Source organism: Macaca fascicularis, chromosome 13, assembly GCF_037993035.2.
Source record: "Macaca fascicularis isolate 582-1 chromosome 13, T2T-MFA8v1.1".
NCBI classification, from domain to species: Eukaryota; Metazoa; Chordata; class Mammalia; order Primates; family Cercopithecidae; genus Macaca; species Macaca fascicularis.
This window is the reverse complement of record NC_088387.1, coordinates 71,547,764-71,563,333: the sequence shown is the minus strand read 5'-3', so window position 1 is coordinate 71,563,333 and position 15,570 is coordinate 71,547,764. Positions and strand designations below refer to the sequence as shown.

The 15,570-nt window shown below is 35.7% G+C and overlaps 1 protein-coding gene across 27 annotated transcripts in view; it reads right to left on the bottom strand.

Annotated features, from left to right (window-relative positions):
- Positions 1-15,570, bottom strand: part of NRXN1 (neurexin 1) — a 1,134,169-nt gene that overhangs the window by 502,601 nt on the left and 615,998 nt on the right. The window lies entirely within an intron of this gene.

Genomic DNA, 15,570 nt, shown 5'->3' with positions numbered 1-15,570 from the left:
GACTGATTCTCTTCCATGTACCTTTAAAACCACTAAAATAAATGGTCTACTTGGGAGGTTGTTGATACACTAGCCAAGCTATAGGTCTAAACTTCAAATGCAATTTAATCTATGCAGCATTCCTTTTTCATAGTGAATCTTTAAAGTTCAATTTTTGCATTGATTGATCATCCTGGGAAACAGAAAAACCTCAACTCACAGCTTCAAGAGCTTGAAAAGCCCTAATCCACTGCCTGTTTCCATAACCTCTGAGGACAACAGGAATATGAAAAAGGAAGAAATTTCCTACAGACTCATGGTAAACTTATTGATAGTATTAATGATATACATTTTTAAAAATTATCAAATTGTGTATATTTTAAATTATTAAACTCCCATGGCCTCAATATTCTACTCTACCAAATGATGGAAAAATTTAAATTGTTTCTGCAATTTCTCCCATCTCTATAACATTAAAAGATCTACTTCTTAAAACATATGTAACATTTACTTTCCTTGCCCCAAGATGCTTTTAAAAGTTTTATAAAATACCCTTCTTTGGACATTTTTGTCATCAACTTGCCACTTTTCTGTTCAAAATGAATAATGGCTTCCCATAGGCAATGATACTATTATCCTCTCTGCATATGTGAACTACCTCTCCTTCAAGACACAAAATTCAGTCTCAAATCACTGTCTTCAGCCTCATTGATACTGTCCCTCTCTTAAAGACTGCTATGGCTTGAATATGTGTCCACGCCAAAACTAGTGTTGAAATGTGATCCTCAATACGGCAATATTGAGTAGTGGGGCTTTTCAGAGGTGATTGGGTCACGAGGACTGTCCCCTCATGGATGTGTTAATCCATCTGTGGATGAATGGGTTCATGGATTAATGGGTCATCATGGGAGTGGGGGTGGTGGTTGTATAAAAAGAGGAAGATAGACCTAAGCTAGCATACTCAGCCCTCTCATCATGTGATGGCCTGCACCACCTCACCTCAGGACTCTAGAGAGACCCCTGCAGCAAAAAGGCCCTCACCAGATATGGTCCCTTCACCTTGGAATTCTCAGCCTCTATAATGGTAAGAAATACATTCCATTTCTTTATAAATTACCCAGTTTCAAGTATGCTGTTATAAGTAACAGAAAAAGGAATATGGGAAAGACCAGAGCTTTTATTCTCTGTACATGGCTTGGGCTTCATCATCTTCTTGCTTGTATTATTTTAACATTTGTTGTATGTTTGTTTTTCCTATCCAATTAAACTAAGTGTTAAATAATGACAATGCACTCAATAAATACTTATAGTCCTTCCCATATTTATTCAGTAAATGTTTTCAGTGTATAGTGTCTATATGCCCATCTGAGAAATCTAAGAATAAATAAGATATACTCCCAGCCCTCCAAGATCTTACCATCTGGAATGGTAAGGTCTCACAAGAATGGAAATATAAATTCGGTTAAATATTTCCAAGGGCCACTGTGAAGAATGCAAATCTGAGTCTACAATAGATTAACACAAGAATTTCCAAGTACTAATGACAATGTGGTTAAGGTCATTGCCTGGCACAAGATCACACTAATAAAGAATATTTATTGAGCACTTACCATGTACACATTTAGTTCTCACCACAACTCTAGGCAGTGTTTCTATCTTCATTTTGCCAGTGAGGGAATTTTGGCTTTGGAGACCAGTGTTTTCCTAAGGTTGCATGATGTAGCTGAGCGAGCCAGGGCTTGGCAAAACAGTCTGGCTTTCAGTCAGCTGTAACCACTCTGCACTACTTCCTCTTGCTTACTTGGTGCTTTTAAAATGTTTGTTGAAAGAATGAGATGATAAAGGATGCATCAACAGTGAAAAATATGCTCTCCAATACTCCAAATTCTGAGGTCCCCCTAATTTGGCTCTAACATTGATTGTGTGTGTGTCTGTGTGTCTGTGTGTGTGTGTGTCTGTGTGTGTGTGTGTGTGTGTGTGTGTGTCTGTTTTAGAAAGAAATTTACATTCTACACCTGACTTCCATTTGCCCCTCTCCCTTTCCTGTTGCCACAGTTGAAGAGTAGAAATGCTTTATGGCTCTAACTGGGAGTAGAAATCACTGCAAGTGAAGAGTTGGATGAATCAATCTCAATCTCTCTCTCTCTCTCTTTTATATTTATATGATCTAAATCTGACTGCACCTTTTCAGAACATCATGCATAGTATGAGGGGACTAAATTAAAACATCTGATACAAACATTGAGAGCAGGAAAAAAAAAACTGACATGTGGTAGCTTTTCGGAGTGGCACTCTGGTTGATCCTTTTTCAAGGGGAGGGGAGGGTTGTTTATGGATGAACCCAAACTTGATGCACGCTGCAGCAAAAGGCAGCTCTCCCCTTTGATTTTTCCTCTATATAATCTCCATGTGGTCCCCAAATGTTTAACCCTGTCTGCCAAATGCTGTAAAATCTGTTTTTTGATTTCACAGATGGAAAAGACTTATTAGCTCATGAAGCTCACCTCCTCAGGAGAAAAGCAACTCATCAAATACCATTTACCCCACCCTTCGAGTTTGAAGTCTTTATCAGTTTCCTGGCCAAAACTGCTAAACCTCCTTTACTCATATGACATCCTAAGTCTAAAGAAAACAATACAAAAAAAAATTCATGTTTCTGTTTGGCTTCTAGTGGTCTGGGGACTTTCTTTCAAAGTGTTTCTCTTGCTGTGTTTTTAGGTAGTGCCCTAGGCAAAGAGAAAGGGACCATTTGCATCTCTTGGTTATAACTAGGCTTGCCATTCTCAAAACAACAATAAAGGACATAGTTAAGCACCATCTTTTTCATTGGGACAGCATCACCTGGACCAGTTTAAACCTTTCAAACAGTACATAATTATACTCAAGATGAGGATTTTAAAGAACACTTGACTTGGAAAACCTACTTTTTGAGTTTAGCCCTGTTACCACCAACTCATTTGGTTTTCCAAAGTTTAGTTTCCCAGATGATGAAATGTCAAGTTCACTACAATAGTTACATGTATAAGAATGTAAGATGCTGTGTCAACATAAGCACATGATTAAATTATCTACTAGAATTTAGTGCAACCTGATAGATATGATTAGGCAATTCTTTATAAGTGGTTACATCTTTTGTAACTGATTTTATTATATTACTCTTCATTTAAACAATAATCATTGTTCCTTCATTAGTTACAGGACAGAGTCCAAAGCTCTCAGTATTATTTTCAAGTCTTCCCTAAATCTGGCCTTAAATGTCTCTCTGATCTCATGTTGACATTCCCTATGTGAACCCTTTACTCCTGCCACATTGACCTTTTTGTCCTATGTCCTTCCCATCAGTGCCTGATCTGACACTTCCCTTCTCTCTATCCCTCTTGCTCTCTTACATACAAGCAAGGATGCAGAAACTCGACAATCCTATTCTCCAATATAACAAACAATTTTTAAGCCCTCCACCAGGATAGAATGAAGAAAAAAAAAAAAAAGAGTATCTCTAAATTTGTCTCTTTTCTTGCCAACACTTAATACAATTTCAAGGTCTGGCTGGAATTTACTTCTCTAAAGCTTACACTGCTTTCAGACCTGTGATGCTCTCCTCTCCTTCTGAATTCCTATTGTTTTTGTTTTTTAAAACACACATGTGATATTTAACATATCCTACCATCTATGATGAGCTACTTTTTGTACCTATCTGCCTCTCAGAAGTATGCAGAATGTCAACTGCACATGTGCACCTCATGTTCTCATATGTATACACTCTTGTTGTATGTTGTATATTCTTAACTAAGCTCCTGGAGCAAGGAACTATTCACACACTCATTCTCCCAAAGACCAGCCCCATGGATAGTATGTACTAAGTAAAATGAACGAATGAATGAAAGTAAACTAAGGTGAAATTTTAACTGCTGACCTTTGCTAACACTCCCATGCTAACTCACAAATATTTCAGAAAAAAAAAGTATAAAAAGGACAACCATGAGAAAAAGCATTCTAGGCAGGCCTATTGATCTTGCCAAAAGGAGATTCAGAGTATAGATGGCACAGGCTATGAAGCTGCTGAGATGTGCCTCACCCACTTTGAAGAGATGCCAGAGAGGACGTTACTTGCATCATCATTCCACTGTTGGCCTCTGAATCAAAAGAGAAGGAGGCAACTTCCTAGCTTAAATAAATTATTTAGAATATTGATTTAACTGCCTGAACTGTGTTAAGTTATATCCGAACTAAAAGACAACCATTTGCATGTTTCCTTTAATGGAATCTGTGAATTCAAACATATATTTGGGTTTTTAAAAAAGAATCTTAAAGAGACATAATTTTTTCTTTCCATTTTAAAATACATATTAATAATATGTATTTTATTAATATTAATATAGGTTTTTAAAAATTTTTTAAATTTTATTAATATAGGGTTATATGCCAGGGCAGCTACTGATGATGATCCTGCAAGAACTCTCAGTTTATTGCTATTAGTTTTTAATTTATAAATGAAATATTCTAGTTCTTAGGTTAGCTAATAAAATAATGTTTGCTTTTTTTCACTCTTTATAAAATTCATTTTACTTATTTTAGATACATGTCACAAAATCCTCACTTGCACTTGCTTATTTTTGTGGTAAGCTAATAATTTAATCTTACTGAAATAATTATAAAGCAATCATACAATAATAAAAGAACATAATCTGATTTTTCTAAAATAACACTCAGGGTATGCAGATATGTGACAGACATACCTTTTTTCCACACATCCACAATGACTTCATTTTCAAAAAAGGCGCCAAAAACATACACTTGGGAAAAGACAATCTCTTCAAGAAATGGTGCTGGGAATACAGGATCCTTACGCAGAAGAATGAAGCTAGACCCCAATCTTTCTCCATAGGTGAAAATCAAATCAAAATGGATTAAAGTCTTAAATCTAAGACCTAAAACTATGAAACCACTACAAGAAAACACTGGGGAAAATCTCCAGGACATTTTTTTGGGCAAAACTTTCTTGAGAAATACCCCACAAGCACAGGCAACCAAAGCAAAAATGGACAAATGGAATCACATCATGTTAAAAAGCTTCTGCACAGAAAAGGAAACAATCAACAAAGTGAAGAGACCACCTACAGAATGGGAGAAAATATTTGCAAACCCACTATCTAACAAGGAATTAATAACAAGAATATATAAGGAGATAAAACAACTTTACAGAAAAATAATCTAATGATCCAATCAAAAAATAGGCAAAAGACTTGAATAGGCTTTTCTCAAAACAAGACATACAAATGGCAAATAGGCATATGGAAAAGTCATCAATATCACAGGTAATCAGATAAATGCCAATCAAAACTACAACGAGATATCATCTCACTCCATTTAAAATAGCTCATAACCAAAAGACAGGCAATAACAAATGCCTGTGAGGATGCGAAGAAAAGGGACCCTTTGTACACTGTTGGTAGGAACGGAAATTAGTACAGCCACTACAGAGAACAGTTTGGAGATTCCTCAAAAAACTAAAGGTTGAGCTACCATAAGATCTAGCAATCCCAATACTGAGTATATACCCAAAAGAAAGGAAATCAGTATATCAAAGAGACATATGCACTCCTATGTTTGTTGCAGCACTCTTTACAATAACTAAGATTTGGGAGCAACCTAAGTTTTCATTAACAGATTAATGCATAAAGAAAATGTGTTACATGTTCATACTGTTCAGATATAAAAAAAAGGAGAGTCAGTCATTTGTAAAAACACAGATGGAACTGGACATCATTATGTTAAGTGAAATAGTTATGCACAGAAAGACAAACATTACCTGTTCTCACTTATTTGTGGGATATAAAAATCAAAGCAATTGAACTCATGGACATAGAGATTAGAAGAAAGGTTACCAGAGGCTGGGAAGGATAGTGGAGTGGGGGGTGGGAAGACCGTGTGCAGGGGAGGTGGGGATGATTAATGGGTACCAAAAATAGAAATAATGAGTAAGAACTACTGATTGATATCACAACAGGGTTACTACAGTCAATAATAACTGCATTGTGCATTTTAAAATAACTTAAAGAGTGTAACTGGATTGTTTGTAGCTCAAAGGATAAATGCTAGAGGGGATGGATACCCCATTCTTTGTGATGTGTGTATTTCACATTGCATATCTGTGCCCCATAAATATATACACCTACTATGTAGTCCATAAATACCCCATAAATATATACCTACTATGTACCCACAAAAAATTGGAAAAACATAGCTTTTTTCTTTTGGGGAATATTTTTTGAAATATACCCCGTAAATAAATACACTCCATAAATATACATACCTACTATGTACACACAAAAATTTGTATAAACATACCATTTTTTTGTTTTTGGGAATATTTTTTGAAAGATAATTTTTTTTTTCAATAAAAAAGCAAACAAGTATAAAATACATGAAAATCTTTGAGTATTGTCTATCTTTCCTTGGGCAAAAATCTTAAGGTTTTAGACACTACTATCCTTCTTAATTCATACTAAAAATCATAATCACTCCTAAAGTGTAGTAAGTCCCTCATAAAATTATTAAAGGATAAGCTTAAAATAAAAATTTAATGTATACTATTGCCATTTCAAAAGGAGAGTGTTTTGACGTCATATAACCTTTAAAAGTATATTTTGAATTTCTATATTATTTTTTAAATGCATCAATTATGTCATATGAATGTTTGTAATACCAAATATATCAATAAACTATAAAAATTGTGAAGGGAGACTATGTTGAACTTAAGAAAATTTCATATGAAATCTATTAATTTCAGAAACATAATATATATATATATATAAAACAGAAATAATTTACAATTAAAAATTTTTACTAAAGCTCTTTCAATAGATATCCTTCATCTCTCCCATTACTCCCTCATCACTTCGTAACTATGACATGGAGCAGGCACATTAAACATAGTTCTTCATGAAGGAGTAAATACAATGACAAAAACTGTGGAATGACAGATAGCAAGGACTTCACAGAAGCAGGGAGTAGGCAATGAGTTTCAATGTTTTTAAAATTGAAAAAAGAAGATAATCATTACTAACTGAAGGTCTTTGTATAAAATCAAATAACAAGGTAGTTCATATTAAATACATTAAATTAAAGTTAAAGTTATTTTTAACTCCACAGATTAATGCGCTTTCCCTTTCATAGAACCCATTTTCTATTAACTTTAGCAACCAGACACCAGAGGTTGCAGTGTAAGGTGTATTTTTTTATGGCTCAAATAGAATTCAGTAATTGTATTTTCTCTTCACTTGATTGACAAAGTGCACTATGAATTGGTGGAAATGCGCTGTCTTGTCACGTGATGATTAGAAGCTGTGATAAAGATATCCTTTGCTCCAACATTTCTAGCACACGCTGCAGAGATTCCGCAAATATTCTGATGAAGCATGGATAATGATTGAATTAACACTTCAGATCCACAGCATGTCAGGGTATGGTCTCACTGGAGGCATGTGAAATATTAGCCACAGAGATGTCTTAACCACTATTTACATTTGTTTTAACATAAAATCAACTAGCGTATAAAAACGCACATGTCTCTCTAACCGTAAATAACTACATATCATCATAAATATTGAATCCAAGACAAATACCTTACCACTCATAATTATATCTTTTTGCATTAATTCAAGAATATCTTGTGACGTAGTCTCTCACAATGTGATATGATAAATTACATTAAAACAAAACAGAAAAAAATAGGCAAAATCTGTAGAGGCTTGTTAGTTTCAACACTGTGAATCACTTTCAAATTCTATATTCCTATTTTTATGGCCAACTGTTAGTAGTTACTCAACAATATTAAAATAAAAAAAAACTTAGAATGAGTACCATTGATTTGTTCATTCATCAGGAATTTGTTTAATACCTCCTATATGGTAGCTCTATCCTAGCCACTGGGAATACCATAGTGAGCAATACAGTCAACTATTCCTTCCTTCAAAGAGCTTATACTCCAATGGAGGGAGATGGGCAATAAACAGAATAACTAAGCTACATAATAAGATCAATTGTCTTCTGTACTATGTGGGAAAACAGAGCAATAAAGAGAGAATTTGAAGGGGTGGAAGTGATTGTAAATGTTAATAGGGTAAGAAAGGCCTCACTGAGCAAAAAATGTATACCAAGAAAGGAGACAGGAAGAAGGCAGGGAAGTAAAAGGCTGGGAGAACAAAATGCGCAAAGAAGGCTGAGAAACTCTAATGTGACTGCTGGCCTCCGTATCTACTTTAAGCTTTGCATTCCCTCTACTGGTTCCAGGTGACTTCCCCAAATATCCCTTTAGTCGCAGGCCCTATTTCACTCACCATAAAGTTAATGATTTCTATTTTCCTTCTGTTTTAGAAGAAATATGAAAATAATATGTTATACATTTTCACTATTGTATTAGTCTGTTCTCACGCTGCTATAAAGAACTGCCCAGGACTGGGTAATTTATAAAGGAAGAGGTTTAATTGACTCTCAGGTCTGCATGGCTGGGAAGGCCTCAGGAAACTTATAATCAGGCAGAAGGGGAAGCAAACATGTCCTTCTTCATATGATGGCTGGAAGGAGAAATGCCAAGCAAAGAGGGAAAAAGCAAAGAGGGAAAAGCCCCTTGTAAAACCATTAGATCTCGTGAGAACTCACTCACTATCTGCAGCACAGGGGTTACTGCCCCTATTATTCAATTACCTCCCACTAGGTCCCTTCCACGACACTTGAGGATTATGGGAACTAGAATTAAAGATGAGATTTGGGTGGGGACACAGGCAAACCATGTAAACTATTGTTTAGGATATGTGTATGCCTTTTTCAGAAAGTTATACTTTGCATTAGTGCAGTAAATGAAACTGCAATACTTACACAGATTCATTTTGAAATCTTAATTAAAAAAAAAAGTAACGGTTTCTTTTTAATAGTTACATAAAAAAATCAAGAAGGGATCCACCCATTAAACCCACCCTGAATGAGGAAAGAGATTTTTACCCGTTTCATTTCTGCCTCCAGTCATGTTTTATAAAAGGGGTCAAACCATTTTTCCTTACAAGCAGATGTCCAGGTGTTGACAATTCTATCTGTATCTGCCTGCCTCCTAACCCATCCTCCGTAAGACTGAGGAAAGGAAGACAGTGTGTCCTTGATCTGGATACACATTTCAAACCAAAAGTTTTATAAAGAGGAAGACGAATTCGATGTGGAAATATCTGAATGTTGTGTACTATTTTAGTGGGTACAGAATAAAAAGGGCAGCAGAGTAACTTTTTGACTTCTCACTGCATCTTTGGTTTTCCTAAAACTTCTGCTTCGCTATGAATGAAAAAAGACTGTAAAATTTCTCTGAGGAGAAGGAAGCCATCCATGACTTTTTGACAATGTTAAAACCCTGATATTCTGCTTGGTCCTAGGTATTCTGCTGTATCCCTGACATTCTGCTTGGTAGTAGGTATTTGCACCGTGCTTGGTCCAGAAGACAAACTCCAGGCTCACACAGAGTCTGATGACTTTACAAATAACCTAGCTATCATAATTCTAAATAAGTGTGAAAACCCTGTTAAGGCACATGGGAAGGGCACATAACTTGTTTGGTGGGGAGGGAGAAGGCAAGGCTTTCTTGAGGTAGTAACATTTGAATTGAGGCCTGGAAAAAGAGAAAATATTAAAGAAACAAAGAAGAAATGTACTGAAACAGCAACAAAGTCCAAAAGAACGCACATCCAAGAAACTGAAAAGAGGAGGATTGCAGAGAAAAGTGTAAAATGTAAAGAAGGTTAAGAGATAGGTAGGGCTGCAGAGATAAGAAGGCTAAAATATCACATGTGGGTTAAGAAGGACCACCCTGAAGCCAAGGTGGAGGAACGGAGTACTGAGAAGTTTTAAGCAGAAAAATAAAATGACCAAATGTGCATTTTAGAAAGATTACTAGTTCTTCCAGAAGTCTAACTGAGAGGTCCCCATCATGATGACCTGAACCAGGGTAGAAGCTGGAGGAAAAATAAAATCAAAAGGATTTTATTTCCTATTGTACTTCAGAGTTATTTCAGAGATGAAACAAGTGACTGATGGAATGTAGGGAGGGGTTTCCTTCTTGGATCACTGAGCACATGCCTCTTCTTATATCTCTAAAGCAAGCAAGAATCTCCATTGAGTCCTGAACGGGCTCAAAAAGTTTCACCAAGAATGAATGTGCAACTAGCCCAACAAGTTTCACCAAGTATAAATGTGGTTCAGACTCATTCCTCAACACACAGTATACCCTTCCCAACACACACAGCTGTTTTATTTTAGAAGCTGCAAATCATAAATGTGTATTACACGTCTATCAACTGTAAAATCTCCAAATACAGTTATTTCTTTAAGTGACTGTAACTGAGACAGGGAGCAGTTCTTTGCATTTGGCAGGTACTTAGATTAGTGACTTTTCAGAAAGCCCAATACATTTTGATTAGCTCAATCATCATTCAATAATTCTTCTTTCTCTGATTTTAAAATTTTCATTAAAATCAAATTTAAAAAAAAGGCATATCCTTGTACAGGAGAACACCCTTGGTGATTGAGCAAATTCATCCGGGGGTCAAGGGAAATAAAAAATATTTTTACACCATTATCAATGTTTATGCTGTAGCAGAGAAATCATTCTCAAACACAGGCAGAAATTCATGTATTTTTAAATACCTTAGATGCAATAATAATGAAAATATTAAAATATATATGGCAAATCCATTAATCTACTGTGAGTACATCTACTAACATGTTTAAAGGCATAGTTTATCATATTTTTATTATATTTAAGTTACAAAAATCATCTTTTTATTTTAAGCTTTTTATAATTTAAATCATATTTTTATTATAGTTAAGTTACAAAAATCTTTGACTCTCCTTTGAATATCTTCAAATCAATTCCATAAGTGAAGACAAAATACACAATTAAGGAAGGGGTCATGATTTGCCCCAAAATTGTCATCAAATGAATGAACTCAATGACTTTTGAATCACACTTTTAAATCAGATGTTCCCATTTGATCTGTCAGTTTCTTCAGGTTTGATACATAGGTGTAAAATCATTACACTCTTAAGGCAATGAACTCCAGGCTTAAATAAATAGTATATCTGAAAGAGATTCAGGCAATCATATATATCTTTCAGAAGACATACTTGGTAATGAGTTTTGGACTGCAAGTATCAGTTCTTAGACACAGCATGTGACAGTTTGGTTGCTTGGCTAAAGTTTCACAGCAAATAATTCATCTCTGCATCAGCTGGACCCTGATCTGAAATCTCATTAGATTCACTCTAGCTCAATATTAAAAATATTTCATGCTAATAATGCAAATGCCATTATCATCCAAGTAATAACTACTGACTGGTAGTATACTGATGAAATTTTGGGTATTCTTTTACATTTTTGTCAAATTTTCATTATTTCTCTGTGGGAAAGAAAAAGAAAGGAAGGGAGGCAATAAGGAAGAAAATGAGAAGGTAGATTGGATTAAGAAAATGTGGCACATATACACCATGGAATACTATGCAGCCATCAAAAAGGATGAGTTTGTGTCCTTTGTAGGGACATGGATGCAGCTGGAAACCATCATTCTTAGCAAACTATCACAAGAACAGAAAACCAAACACCACATGTTCTCACTCATAGGTGGGAACTGAACAATGAGATCACTTGGACTCCAGGAAGGGGAACATCACACACCGGGGCCTATCATGGGGAGGGGGGAGGGGGGAGGGATTGCATTGGGAGTTATACCTGATGTAAATGACGAGTTGATGGGTGCAGCACACCAACATGGCACAAGTATACATATGTAACAAACCTGCACGTTATGCACATGTACCCTAAAACTTAAAGTATAATAATAATAAATAAATTAAAAAAAAAAAAAAAGTCAGGAAACAACAGATGCTGGAGAGGATGTGGAGAAACAGGAATGCTATTACACTGTTGGTGGGAGTGTAAATTAGTTCAACCATTGTGGAAGACAGTGTGGTGATTCCTCAAGTATCTAGAACCAGAAATACCATTTGACCCAGCAATCCCATTACTGAGTATATACCCAAAGGATTATAAATCATTCTACTATAAAGACACATGCACACGTATGTTTATTGTAGCACTGTTCACCATAGCAAAGACTTGGAACCAACCCAAATGTCCATCAATGATAGACTGGATAAAGAAAATGTGGCACATATACACCATGGAATACTATGCAGCCATAAAAACGATGAGTTCATGTCCTTTGCAGGGACATGGATGAAGTTGGAAACCATCATTCTCAGCAAACTAAAACAAGAACAGAAAACCAAACACTGTATGTTCTTACTCATAGGTGGAAGGTGAACAATGAGAACACATGGACAGAGGGAGGGGAACACCACACACCGGGGCCTACTAGGGGGTGGGGGGCTAGGCGAGAGATAGCATTAGGAGAAATACCTAATGTAGATGACAGGTTGATGGGTGCAGGAAACCACCATGGCACATGTATACCTGTGTAACAAACCTGTACGTTCTGCACATGTACCCCAGAACTCAAAGTATAATAATAGAAAAGAAAAACATTAAAAAAATTTTTAAAAAGTTAAAAAAAGAAAATGAGAAGGTAGGAAAAAAGAAACGGATATAAAGAAAGGCAGGCAGGCGGGTGTATATTACAAATTTGCATGCATACAATAGTTTGAATACATTGGAAATATTTAAATTTTATTCTTTGTAATGTACAAACGTTAAGACAAAAATTCTCCATCATGAAAATATAAAATATTTATTTGTATCTCCTCCCATTATATGCTCTTATAAGAGATGGTTAGTGAATTTTACGGTTAAATAGATACACTTCTTTTTGAAGCCTCAGTTTTACTTGGTACCAATAACAGTGAAATAGTCTTCCACTGTATCCCAGTTAATGCTCCTGCATTCCACCAAATACATGCACTGGTGAAACAGAACACGTGATCTGGCCAGCCTTACATGTGTAATGAAAATCTAAATTAAAGAGAATGAGACAGCAGAGATAAAGAGGATTTAGGGAAGGAATAAAAGAGACTAAACATAGTACTGAGAATTCTCCTCTTTTTTTTTTTTTTTTTTTTTTTTTTTTTTTGAGACGGAGTTTTGCTCTGTAGCCCAGGCTGGAGTGCAGTGGCCAGATCTCGGCTCACTGCAAGCTCCGCCTCCCGGGTTTATGCCATTCTCCTGCCTCAGCCTCTGGAGTAGCTGGGACTACATGCGCCCGCCACCACGCCTGGCTAGTTTTTTGTATTTTTTAGTAGAGACGGGGTTTCACAGTGTTAGCCAGGATGGTCTCGATCTCGTGACCTCGTGATCCGTCCGTCTCGGCCTCCCAAAGTGCTGGGATTACAGGCTTGAGCCACCGCGCCCGAATTCTCCTCTTTTTACAAAAATGACAGACTTAAGACAGGGCATGGAACAGATTAAGAGAATTAACATGGAGAGGAAAGCAGAGGTACAGAAGGTATCCAAGAAAAGTAAAACACATACAAAGGCAATTCAAATCAAAGTAAGCACTGCCTATATAGAGACAGAAAGCGAGTCCTCCATGAAACTATACTTGGCAGAAAGTACTCATTATTAATAGAAAGTGAAATCATTTTGGTATCTACAACAGGGGTCATTAAATAGGCCCACAGACTACCCCCGGTTTTGCAAATAAAGTTCTATTGTAATACGTACATACATACTTACATACATACATACATACACACACACACACGGCAAAAACTAAGCAAACAAAAATCATGAGTGTCATTTTTTTGCAATTAAAGTTATCATTGATTTTTGCTGCTATTGGTGGAGTGTTTGCATTGCCCTAACACTGGCCAATGGAGAAATAAATGTGGATGAGCCAGCTGTCCCTATGATACTTAACATCATCAATTTTGTGTTTAACATTTGACCATTTGAGGTATTTCACTTAAAAGTACCTTAAGGATGAGGTTCTAGCATTGTGTGATAAAGTACAGCTCATGAAATCCACATAATTTTCTGGTTGTCCGTAATTTCCTTGTTCATGGACTGATGAATCAAGGAAAAGGTCTGGTAAGAATTCTCAACCATATAAACGTGGTCTGTGTTTTGCTGTGGTAGTCATATTAGGGTAATCATAATTTACCACCCAGAAAGGGACACATGATAGTGGAAGGTATTAATATTAATAATTAATATCAGTATGACGAGAATACATTTGGATTCTTCTAAGTAAACAGATGCATCTGGTCCTGGTCACCCTAGTCAAAATAGATATGTGTGTGTGTGCCTGTGTGTGTGTGTGTGTGTGTGTGTTTAACATTGTTCTATCCCTCTGGCCTATCATATTCTTATTCATATATCTTGCAATGGACCCCTGTTATTTGCGAGGTGGGGAAGGAGACATTAATAATGCAGAAATTTTTTTTTCTGGGTATTTTTCATGTCAAAGGACTTTTACACTAACGTCATAATAGGCTACATTTCTACAAAGTTCAACATTGTGCCTATTGTAAGAAAAGGAATTAATTGTGGTATTCCACTTTGCATGCTAAAACAGCAATTTTCAATTTCAATACTGTTTTATGCATCAGTAAGGATATAATTTACATCTATTCTCCCTTCCCCCTTCACTTTCTAATGGAGTGACATTAAAATATAAATTCATGCAATATTAGGCAAGTGGGAAAGTAAGGCCTTTCTTTTGACTATTAAGCAAAGAATACATCTTAGGAACACCATAAATCATGCTTGTCAGGATATTCAAAAGAATCATTCTGTATAGTTAGCATTCTATTATTTAGAAAGCACAGACATGAAACAATATAATTCAGTTGGGCTTCATGTATCTGATTTGCATATGGCTGTCTCTTTTTAATCTGAGTTTTCACAAGATGAATAAAATTAGCAAGATTTAATTTATATTTGAAATCACTGAACTATGTTGATTACCTGCAGGATGACATCACCCATATGCACTAGTAGATTTGGACTCCTAAACTGAGCAATTCAATGTATTTTGTAGCTAAACAAAGTACATACTGCAAGTTAAAAAGTGATAAACTAGTCATCCATGCAAGATGCATAATTCATCATGAAGAGATCAGAACTGTTGTTTTATCCTGTTTTCCTATTTTTTTTCTCCTAATGAAACCACAAATGATTTGGGATAGTCAATTTACAAGTCTGTGACCATTGATCAAAAAAAAAAAAAAAATGAACCCTTTAGTGGCACTGGATGGATATATTGTCTGTACTTCTCCCATCTGAGCCCTTCATCCAACTTTCCTTCGTATACGCTTTCAGGTTAAGAATTTTTCACATAATGAATTATCTCTGACCTACATTCTCAAAGGAGCTTATTTGTGCTAGGATGTTTGACTTGAAATGAACGATAATGAGAAACATCATGTTAAACTTGTCAGCTGTAAAACAAAAGGTATAATTTCTAATACAATACATTATTTAGTAATATCCAACTTTTTACAAAATTGTACAAATTCAAATCTGTGTTTCTGGGATGTTAGAGGCTCTAATTGCACACAATGTAACATGATAATCAACATAATTTCCTCTAAAACACC